The sequence below is a fragment of the Calypte anna genome, chromosome Z, assembly GCF_003957555.1.
Source record: "Calypte anna isolate BGI_N300 chromosome Z, bCalAnn1_v1.p, whole genome shotgun sequence".
Lineage (NCBI taxonomy): Eukaryota > Metazoa > Chordata > Aves > Apodiformes > Trochilidae > Calypte > Calypte anna.
Genome location: NC_044274.1, coordinates 11418866 through 11430605, shown reverse-complemented (window position 1 = coordinate 11430605; position 11740 = coordinate 11418866).

Genomic DNA, 11740 nt, shown 5'->3' with positions numbered 1-11740 from the left:
CCTCACACAGGGACAGCCTCCTGCCTTGGTGGCTTTGGGCTGTCCTGGCATCACCTGAGCAGCAGTGGGAACTGCTTTCCCCCCTTTGCAGTGTGCAGAGCATCAGCCCTACTTCTGGTCTCCTGGGTTCCTACAGGCTGAGGCTGCCTCCTGATACTACCCATGCACCCCTCTCTCCTGGGAGCACATTGCTACAACACCTGCAGTTTTGCAGTCTTGCAGTCTTGCTGGTTTGAGCTCTTCCACCTGCTGGGCAGGTCAGGGCAGATGGGCACTGGTGTTGTGTGGGTCTCTGCCCCAGAATCCCTCCACCTCCCCTCCCTGCCTGGGGCAGCAGCATTGCTTATGCTTACCACAGTGAGTTGCAGCATGCCCTGAGCTTTGACCCACACCACATCCACAGGAGCTCCCGTGGTCCTTTCCCACGTAGAGATGAAGTCCCTTTAGCAGTGACAAAGCATGACCTGGTGCCTTCTGCTTGCATTTAAAGCAAGAGATGGCTGGTCTGGAGCACGTCAGCAGCAAAACTAATGCTGAAAACAAAATCTGTGAGAGGTTACAAAAGGGTTTCGGGTAAGAAAGTAGAGGGAGAATGCTGTGCAGAGAGCTGCATGGGGTCAGGTCCCCAGATGCTATGTGAGCATTTTGGCAGCACTCTTACTGCGTTTTGCCAGCAGCATCAGGCATTACATGTGCCAGGAGTCAACGTGACTGAAGAGGGGATCTGCACAACTGGGTCAGAAAACTTCAAGGGCCAGTCTGGTTGACAGAGCTGGTGTGGTGAGCTAATGAGGACATAGGAGAACTCGTAAGGGAGTCCTCAGATTCTGTAGAGGGGCAGAAATACTGTCTGGTCTCTAGCAAAACAGTGGTGTATACATGGGTGTCCCCAACTGTGTGGCCCTGGGACAATTCCCCGAAGGAACTGTGCTCAGGGAATTCTTCCTGCAGCTCAAGGTCGGGGCTGCTGAAAAACATCCTTTCTGCTTTGCTCTGCTGCCAGCCAGAAGGCACGGATTAGGGTAGTGAAGGAACCTGAAGGAACCATGTGATTCTAAAGTCCTGCCAAGAAACCTCGGAAACTAAAGGATTTTGCCAAAGCACCTTGGTCGGGTAGTGCTTCCCTTGAACGCCAGAACTAAATGCAGAGCTTCAGCTGAGGAAAATCAGGAGAAGAACAGGCAGGGAGGGGTAGAACCAGCTTGGGGAGAACAGCAGTTTACTATGAGACGCTGTGGTGAATTGAGACATCCTCACCTCCTCTTCCCTGTGTCCTCCCAGCAGTCAGCAGTGCCATCACCATCGCATGGCTCTGAGTAGGAGTGACCACAGGGCTCACACACCCCAAGTCCTGTCACCCCCAGCTGTCATCCAAATTCTGGGCTGCAGTCCCCTCTTCCCTCTTCCAGGAAGGAGCTATGGAGAGGTTGTGCCAGGGCCTTCCCAGGAGCTAGGGGAGCTTTGCTAGGAGAAGCACATTTCCATAGTCTTTCACCCCATATTCTCACCATCTCAGCTCATACTGTGCTGCTGATCACGTCCACCCCAACACCCTGCTGGCATAGTTTATCTGTGGGTCTTATCGCCCAACAATGCGTGCAATGTCATTGTGCTAAAAAAGAAAACAAAGCCTAATCCATTTTAAATTAAAACAGTGCCCCAGTGTCACACAACTGATGCAGACACAGTCTGGGCTGTGCAGTCTGAGGCCTGCAGCCCAGAGATGCTGGGCTGCCTGCTCTTCTCCCAGAGATGTCATCTGCTGCCTGCAGTCTGGGGAAACTGGTTTGGGCAGGCTCCTCTGGTCCAAAGGTTCTGGGCTTTCCTGTCTCCTAAAGACTTGCAGCCTTTTGGGAGAGAGGGGAAGCATTATCATATGTCAAAAATTAGCAGCAGACAGAAACCAGAGAAAATAGAAAGCTCTGGGATCTATCCATAGTGGTAAAGGGCTGTCATAAAGCCTTTGCCAGGTCTGGTCTGGTGTTATTAAAGACTCGAGTAGTCTGAAGAGGAGGTGAGCACGGGCATGGTGTTTCCAAAGCAGAGCACTGTTTTTTTTCAGCTCAAGAGACTGGTTGTTTTTTTTTTTTTTTACTGCATCACTTGTGTTCTAAAAAATTCATTTCTATGGCAGCCTCTGGGCTCTTCATTTGTCACCCAGCAATACTGCAGAGCCTGCCCAGGGGCCAAGTCAGGCCCTGGGTGTGCTGCCTGGGTGAGAATGCTTTCCCAGTGCTCTCCATGGTGACTTCCAGCTGGTGTGTTCATGCCCAATGATGTTGCACAGGGCAGACCTGTGGTGCCCACACCAGGTGGCACAGTAGAAAGCAATGCTTTGTGGTTGTGATGAGACACCTCCTCCTTCTCTTCACCCCTGTGTCTGGAAAGACGAGTAAAGTTTCATCCCATTCTGATGGGGAACATGCTGTTCCCCAGCAGCTCCACTGCACTGGTCAGAACCATTTGGGTCTTTCATGTCTGCACCTCGGTGCAGCATCTGTGGTTGTGGGGTGCACCCAGGAACCACCACCTTGCAGCTGGTGATGCCAGTGGAAGCTCTGGCTGCAAATCCCTTCTGAGATCCCTGTCTGTCTGCTCCCCTCCTGCTTGCCAATGCAAGCAGAAGGGCCTGGCCCCTGGGAATGGGATGAGGAAGAAGAAGGTTGATTTTTATAAGCTTTTTATAAGATTGACTTTTTTTATGAGCTTGATTTGGGCAAGGAAGCTGGGTAGCCATGAGTAATACCTCTTTTGTTCATGTGCTGCCTCTCTGCGTCTGACTGGTGCCTTTCTGTGAAAGATGGGGGCTCCTTCCCATGGCTGCAGCTGGCACTAAGGCATAGGAGGATGGGTGCTGGGTGGGAGCCTGGAGCTGAGGACCCCAGGGGGCCATCATTGGGATGTGCTGGGATGCAACAGTGTGTTGCCTCAGGGAAGCTTGTTGGGCATATGGCAGAGCCTCATGATTTCTGCGTGGCTTTCTGACTGTGCTCTTGGCTCTCTTCTCCTGTGTCACAACCCTGCAAGCGTCATTTGTAAACCTGACTTCCTTTTCCTTAGCGTGTTTTGCCAGCTCATCTCTGAAGAGGATGATAATTAAGAAGAGAGTTGAAAGAGTGCACTGGATCTCCTTTGACCATACAGTACCTTGCTCTGCTACGTGTAAAAGAGACCTCCTATTTTCTGTCTGCTTGGCTTCTTCCACAAGCAGCATCAGAGATGCTCAGGGCATCTGATCCCCAGAGTTTAGCTTCTGAAGGTGTCTGACAGCTGAACAGTTCCCTCCCCTCATTCAATGCCCTGCTGGGCATTTCCCTTCCTTTAGATATAGGGCTTGCAGTCTCATGGCCCCAACAGATGCTTCATTAGTCTACTACTGATGCCAGTGATCTGTCTGACCAGCACCAAGCAGGTTTTAAGCAGTTAAACACATTTGGTATGGGTATGGAGCTTCCATTTCTAGGGAATTATTTACCAGAAAATTCTGGCATTCTGCAGAGGTTGTCTCTAGGTGAGGGTCATCTCTGTTTTGGAGGTTAACAACAAGGCACTCTAAAATCCCAGCTGGGCTCCAAGCCTGGTGAAGTGAGGATTTACTGTGAGGACTGAGAGGTCTGGATCTCTGTGGAAGGAACACCAGACCAGGAACACCAAGCATATGGGAAGAGAGCAAGGCAGGCTTAGGACGTGAAGGTGTTTTTCCTGGAAATCCATGTACTGGAAAACAGTCTTGAGTCCTATAAGCAGGGCTATGGGAATTCCTGACAGGATGCTGTGCCTGGAGAAGCTAATGCTTTTTCAGACACTAATCTTGCACCAAGAAGTGGGAACAGGGAAGGGATTCTTCCTCCATGAGCAGTTTTGATGAGGCTCTAACTGATGTAAAAGCTCTTGCTCTGGTGTCCACTTCTTTGAAAAAACTTTGATGGAAAACTGGATATGGCACAGGAAAAAATTACTCCTCTAAGGCTGGGAAAGTGTCCTCCAGAAAGGCATTTAAATTTATGGCTTCATTTGATTAGTTTATCAAGGTGACTATTGGGAGGTTCTTTGAGTAGGATATGGGAAAACACAGGGGGAGTGTTCAGGATCATGGACTCACATAAGAACAAGAAGCACTGGTATTGGGTTGCAGTGAGACTAATGAAAGCCAGGTATTTTTCATCATCCACTGGAGGAGATTCCTGAGGGTATTCCTGAGTCCTCCAAAGTTTTTGGAGATCTGTCATTTGAAGGTTTTACTCAAACCATGTGTTTCCCAGAAGCAGTCACTCACAAGCTACTGAGCTCTGTGCCACGGGTGACCATGGGTAGGTGGTGCAGAGCCAGGCAGAATGGTCTTGTGCCTTTTCACAGCTATAGGATTATAAATGCAAACTCCTCTGCTTGTTCTGTATCCTGTGTAACCCCACCCCATCCCAGGTACTTCCTATTTTGTTTTAACTGCTTTAGGTTGATAAGACACTGTCACCGGTATTTAGGATGTTTATTTTTAACTCAATTAATTCCCACTGATTCCCCTTCCTTTAGATATAGGACTTGTTGTCTTATGGCCCCAATGGAGGCTTCATTAGTCCACTTCCCTGTTTAGAGGAGCTCTTAAGGAAGAAATTCACTACACAAGGACACCACAAAATCACTCCTGATGCCAGTGATCTGTCTGACAGCACGAAGTATCTTCTAAGTAGTGAAACATGTTTGGTTTCTCTGGGTATGGAGTTTGTATTTCTGGGGAAATACTTACCAGAAAGCATTTCACAACTTTCTGTAAATTACAGACAAGATCTCTGCTCATTTCTTATTCACTGACATGTCATTTCTCTTTCCCTTTTGCCAGTTCACACCGTGGCAACAGGCAGGGGAGTACCATGGCAGTTTCCTGTGTCTGTAACACAACTCAATGTTTGCTTGTGGCCTCCAACAGGAGCCACTGGCATCAGCCTCTACTTGCTCAATTAAATCTTCCAGAGAACCAGCCTGAGTCAATAGCCATTAACAGTGTTTCTGAGGTGCAGGGAAATTACTGTGTACAAGCTACTTACAGAAAATAATCTTATATTGAGTGATAAAATTTTAATTACAAAAAGCAGAAGGTTAAACATGTTTACAATCATGGTTCCTAATTTCAAAGACAGCAGTTAGAGAAATAAATTACAGAGACTAATTAATGAAGTCACCTGGATTAAGAAGCACAATGATTTGGCATGGAATGAAGAGTGGCATGGAATTTTTTGTTCACTCAGTACAAAAGCCACCTGAAGCTTGTGTCCTGAATAATGTGTCAATATTTTAGGAGGCCACTCCTTCCCTCAGTAGTTGTGTAACTACACAGAATGTTACTGGGAATGAAGGAATAATCTCCTAGCAGTAGTAAAAGCGGTGGATCATCAGAGGATGCTATGGCTTGGAGGTAAGGTGTGCATGGAAAAACTCAGAGTTGTTCCTTTGTGAACAAGCTAAGAGATTAAGGTATTCAGATGGCTTGCAGTTCACCGCCTGAGAGCTAAAAGACAGAACAATCATCTTGCAGGTCTGGCATCCATCTGAAGATGATGCCGTGCAAGAGATTAACAAATGTACCTGACTTTCAGTGGAGTAAAGGAATCTGTATGTCTTTAGGAGGAAAACTATAGAATAAGCAGGAATAAGGGTATGATTGAAGACATATTTGCTAAAAATCTTTTCTATCGAGCTAATCAAGTATCTCGCTTGACAAAGGAAATGTTTGGGTTACTTTACCAGGATTTCAGGAAGTTATTTAACATAATTTTAGGTGTGAGTATTAATTAAAGCAGAGAGGACAAGGACTGTAAAAATTCAATAAAACAGGGGAAAAATAGTAGGTCATCCCAAGAGAAGTGGCATTTGCAGTGAGGTAAGATATAACTGAAACCCACTGAAGTGGATTTTAGGACTCACTTTCATAACTGATCACATTAGGCACCCTCACAAAGTGCAAGAGTGTGCTGATGACAGGAGACTGGGAAACACTGCCACTGCAGCTGAAAGTCAAGCAATTGCAGCAGGGCTTGAAGACTGCCCATAGCAGCATGAAGACTCCTACCCCTGTGTGCTGATGAGCTGCTACTGAGAACTCCTGGTAGAAACTACTGAAGGAAAACTAAAAAGAAGAGTAGGCAAACCACTTGATTGTCCTTATGTAGCTGGAGAAGTATTTTCCATATATGTTAAATATATAACTTAGAATGTGTACATTTAGGAAAAAAAACCCCAGAACTTGGAGAGGTGCAGAAAGCTAATGTGATTGGGAGAAGAAAAAGCATTTTCTTTCTGATAAGTTAAGCCCTTTCAGACTTCTGCCTAACCTTTCGAAACACAGTTTGAGAAGGGATAGAGTTGCTGCCTATAAATATATCAGGGAATAAATGCTACCAAAAGGGCAACCTTCATATATAAACAAATAAATACATTTTAATGGAAAATTCAAAGATTCACAAACACCGAGGCTTTGTAATCAGCCCAAGAAAACACAGGGCAGGAGGAGGACCACTGCTCTCTACCTGTAGCTTGGTCAAGTCATGAAGGAGGCCACATAATTGCTTTTTAAAAAAGGGGATCAGACTCAGTGCCTTGGCAAGTGCTGTCAGTCCTAATTTGCACATAGCCATAGGTAAAATCTTGTTCTGTTTGCAGTGATTAAAAAAATTGATTTACTGACTGTTTGAGGGAGATCATGTCACAGCTCAGTGCTATGCTGGAAGAGTTTGCCTGCTCTGAATGTCCACATTTGTACACCCCTGGGATGACACCATAGCTGGTGTTTGCCAGCAGCAGCTGCTGAGGAGGAAGGTTGCTTGGCTACCTAGACCAGACTGACACAGGGATCCAGAGGCTCCTATGTAGACCTTGCCTTAAGTTAGAATTTTTAATCTCCAGAGGTCTTCATACTTTGAACTCAGGTTTGGAATCTTCATGTTAAAATTTCTCATTACTCAAAAAAAAATTAATTTTTTTTACCTGTAGGTAACAATGGATGTGTAAATATTATACATTATAATTGCATATATGAAAAGACAAAAATATATACTGTAAAACCACCCCTACTAGTCCTGCTAGAATTCATAGCTCCAAAGTAGCTCTCATGACAAAGGGGGGTGGCCTGTGTCCAGGAGTTCTGACTCCTCTGGTTACATGCTTCCTACTGTGTGGTTATGGAGAAAAGCAGAACAAGACCTGTCCAGACTAGGTCTAGATCCTCATAACACAGGTGCTGGGGTAACTATTGTCCTGGAAAACCAAAGAACAGTAGGGAACTAATTAAAACCCTTGCCTCAAAATATTGCTTGCCATCCTACCTTTAGGCACTGCAAGTCAGTTATTTGCTGGAAACAAGCTATGCACCAGGGTGGTAGAGAGCTTGGGAGATGAAAACAAACAACTGGTAGGAGACATTTTATGCAACTTTTGCACTTACAAAGCTGAGTGTGGGAAAGATAATTATTAAGGCAGTTCTAGCCAAATCTAAGTAACAAAATGCAAACAACAGGTGCCAGTTTCTGGGATTCACCTCAGTGATTGCATAGATCAGCCTCGTTTCATTTGGAAGTCATCCAAGGGACTTCTAAATTGTGAACAGCCACAACAACAGCACAGTCAAACTACTGCCTGCTGCTCTTACATGAAAAGTGACAGACAACCTGCAAAAGAGCTCAGGAACTCATTAGTAGATCCCATGAGAAAGGATTACTGGTACAAATCTGAATGAGGCCCAGAGTCCCAGAGTTTCTCTAGATGTCCAAGGCTTTCCCTAGCACGAGTTAATTTTCCAGGGAATAAAGGCTTTTCTTCCCTGAGAAGAAACCTTTTTACAAGCATTTAGAGGTCATTCCTCCCCACAGCACTGGGGCTAAAACAAGACCAGCCAGTGTTTCCAGAAGTACATCCACTCTGGTTCAGCCCAGTACATGTTGTGCTGTGGAGGATCAGAGAACCTCCCTTGTACGTCAGTGCTTTGGTCCTTGAGGTGGATCCATGCTGAGCTGAGCAGGGGTTTGATACTGTGCATTTCAAGACACCTCACAGCCAAGAAGGATGCAGAGCTGGGCTATTAACAGGGGCCTGAATCCAGCTGATCAGGTCTCCCCTAACATAAGTCTACCAGAGAAGCCCTTTTGGTGAGAATATTATGTGTGTGTGAACCTCTTACACATTCACAAACACTTTGCTCCTCCACTTGGCCTGCAAGGCTCGTGGGAAGGGGATGTGATCTACAACCCCAGGGCATTCCCAAAAGGCACATCCAAAGTGCCCTGATGATGGAGTCACCTTTCATTCTAACACTGTCCCCAGCTGCCAAGTATCACTCTACAAATAAAAGCTGACAAAGTATCAGAGACCATAGGTGGAAAGAAGACACGTGTGATTACAGCTTCTGTGATGTGATATGATACACCCAGCCCCAAAGAGCAGTGAAGAGGGAGGACAATGAAACCTTGAGAAAGACAGGGCAGCAAAGGTGATGGCTCCACAATTATCCCAATGTGCACAGAGTTGAGGCAGAGATTGCAGAGTAACCTCTCTGGGGAGGCAAACAGAAGGGATATACACAGGTCTGAGGTGGGAACTGTGTGGGGCTTGTGCTGGAAAAGGGCTGAACTGGTTCTGTTCTTCCCCTGACATATCCAGCTGCCTTCTTCCTGGCCACTCAAGGTAAAAGCTGTTAATATGATAGGAAGATGAGAAGGAAAGTGTTGGAATTGTGTTTTATGGTTTGTTTCCCTCCACAGTCCTGTTTTCTTGAGCCCTGATAAATGAATCTTCTTACCTGATGGTTCATTTTATCTGGTATTGGAAGAAACCCGGTGATTTGGGATAAAGTCTGTGGTTTGGGAATGCATTGATCCTACGTGTAGGTCACCACTGACTGGAGAGGCCAGGTGCAAGGGAACATCTCTGGCACAGTGGAGAGAGACAGCTCCCTGGGGACAGGTTGCCAAAGGTCAGCAGCTTGTGTTCCCAAATGCCAGCTTTCTGGGAGAGGGGCATTTTCTGCTCCAGCCCCAGCAGGATCTTTTGTGCTGCTTGTCACGTCTTGAGTATTCTCACAGTGATGGCAAGTCTGTGAATTATTCAGCCAGGACAGGCTGAGGACATTCATAAAGGAAGATGATAGGATGACCATTGGTTTGGGGTGGCAAACAGTTGTGCATACTGGTTTGGCTGAGGCATGGGGTCCATGGAGTACGGCACAGAGCTGGGACTCTGGCAGCTTTGAGGAGCAGGGAATCCATTAACTTGTCCGATATCGTCTTGTGGGTGCACCATAGCACGTTTGGGAAAAGATGTTCTCACATTCCCTTCTGCAAATATTTTGCTGGTTGGACTCACGTTTTCTGGTTGATAATTTCAGTTGATTGTGCTGTAAATCCACTGTCCTGAGAGAGTTAGTGCTCATTCCCTGCTCCCTGAGACAATTCAAGTTGGGATGCTATGGGCACAGACTTCATGCCTGCTTTGCTCCATCTTTGTGTGGAAACCACCCCTGTCCCCCATACTGCCCTGGGGCTTTGTGCCTGCTGTTTGCAATTTCTGACACTTTTGTGATGCGGGAAACCAAACCCGTAGTGGCAGTAACTAAGAGGATTTTTCACTCACAATTATGCAACAGGAGGACCAGGTTTCATTGTTTCATTCTTTGTTTCTTTCTTGACGATCTCTAATGTTTACTTCACTTTTTTTCTTGGCAAGCGGTAAGCTGACATCACCATGACTCTCTAATCTTTTCTGCAAGTTGCAATAGCTAATTTCAGTCCACCCTTGTGCCTTGCGTCCTTCATTACACCACCTGTGCATCACTTTGCATCTGCCAACACGGACCACAATCTGCTGTTGATGTGCCTGGTCACTCAGCATCCCTTTGAACTCTTCAAGGCAGCTTTAGTCCTTTGCTACCCTAAATTAGTGACACAGCTAGTTCTGTATCATCACTGCTTATGTTATTTACTAGGCAATTTATGGAGATACCAAAAAGCTTAAGTCCTAGTGTAGTTCTTAAGGAAGGCCTCTGGTACCTCCCTCCCCCTTGACCTGTCATCCCACCTTCCATTGCCTGTCAGCTTAATTGTGGAGATTATCATCTAATGGCATGAGATGGATAAAGGACATTTGGTACAGGACTTTGATCAAAGCTTTTTGGGATCCAGGTCCACTACGTACATACAGAGAAATACACCGAACGCACTTCACAGAATCACAGAATCATCTGGGTTGGAAAGGACCTCTGAGATCATCAAGTCCAACCTTTGATCCACTACCACCTTGGTTCCCAGACTATGGCACTAAGTGTCACATTTAGTCTCTTCTTAAAAGCCTTCAGGGATGGAGAATCCACCACCTCCCTGGGCAGCCCATTCCAATGTCTGATCACGCTCTCTGTTAAGAATTTTTTCCTAATATCTAACCTAAACCTCCCCTGACAGAGCTTAAGTCCATGCCCCCTTGTCTTACTGAGAGCTGCCCAGGAGAAGAGCCCGACCCCCCTGGCTCCAACCTCCTTTCAGGGAGCTGTAGAGAGTGATGATGTCTCCCCTGAGCCTCCTCTTCTCCAGGCTGAACACCCCCAGCTCCCTCAGCCCTTCCTCACAGGACTTGTGCTGGATCCCTTCACAGCCTCCTTGCTCTTCTCTGGACCTGCTCCGGCACCTCAATCTCCTTCCTGCACTGAGGGGCCCAGAACTGGACACAGGACCCAAGCTGTGGCCTCCCCAGGGCTGAGTCCATGGGAAGAATCCCTTCCCTGGACCTTTTGGCCACACTGTTCCTGATCCAGGCCAGGACGCCATTGGCCTTCTTGGCCACCTGGGCACACTGCTGGCTCATGTTCAGCTTCCTGTCAATCCAGACTCCCAGGTCCCTTTCTGCCTGGCTGCTCTCAGCCACTCTGTGCCCAGCCTGGAGCTCCCCATGGGGCTGTTGTGGCCAAAGTGCAGGACCTGGCACTTGGCCATGTTGAACCTCATCCCATTGGAATCAGCCCAACTCTCCAGTCTGTCCAGGTCCCTCTGCAGAGCCCTCCTGCCTTCCAGCTGATCCACGCTCCCCCCCAGCTTGGTGTCATCTGAGAATTTGCTAATTGTGGACTCAGTCTCCTCATCTAAATCACAAATGAAGGTATTGAACAGAACTGGGCCCAACACTGATCCCTGGGGGACACCACTGGTGAGCGATCACCAATTGGATCAGCACCATTCAGCACCACTCCCTGATGGCCACCAGCAGTTCCTAACCCAGCACAGAGTGCCCCTGTCTGATTCCTGGGCTGACAGCTTTTCCAGGAGAATGCTATGGGAGATGGTGTCAAAGGCTTTTCTGAAGTTCAGGCAGGCTCCATTCACAGCTTTTCCCTCATCCATCAGGCAGTCACCTGCTGATAAAAGGAGATCAGGTTGGTCAAATAGGACCTGCCCTTCCTAACCCCATGCTGGCTGGGTCTGATCCCCTGTCCATCCTGTAGGAGCTGTGTGATTGCCCCCAGGATGATCTGCTCCATAACCCTGCCAGTCACTGAGGTCAGGTTGACAGGCCAGGAGTTTCTTAGGTCCCCCTTTTGTCCCTTTTTTGGATTGGTGTGACATTCTCCAACTTCCAATCATCTGCGACCTCTCTGGTGAGCCAGGACTGTTGGTAAATAATGGAGAGAGGCTTGGTGAGCTCTTTCACCCACCCCCTCATCACCCTGGGGTGGATCCCATCTGGTCCCATAGACTTGTGAGGATCCAAA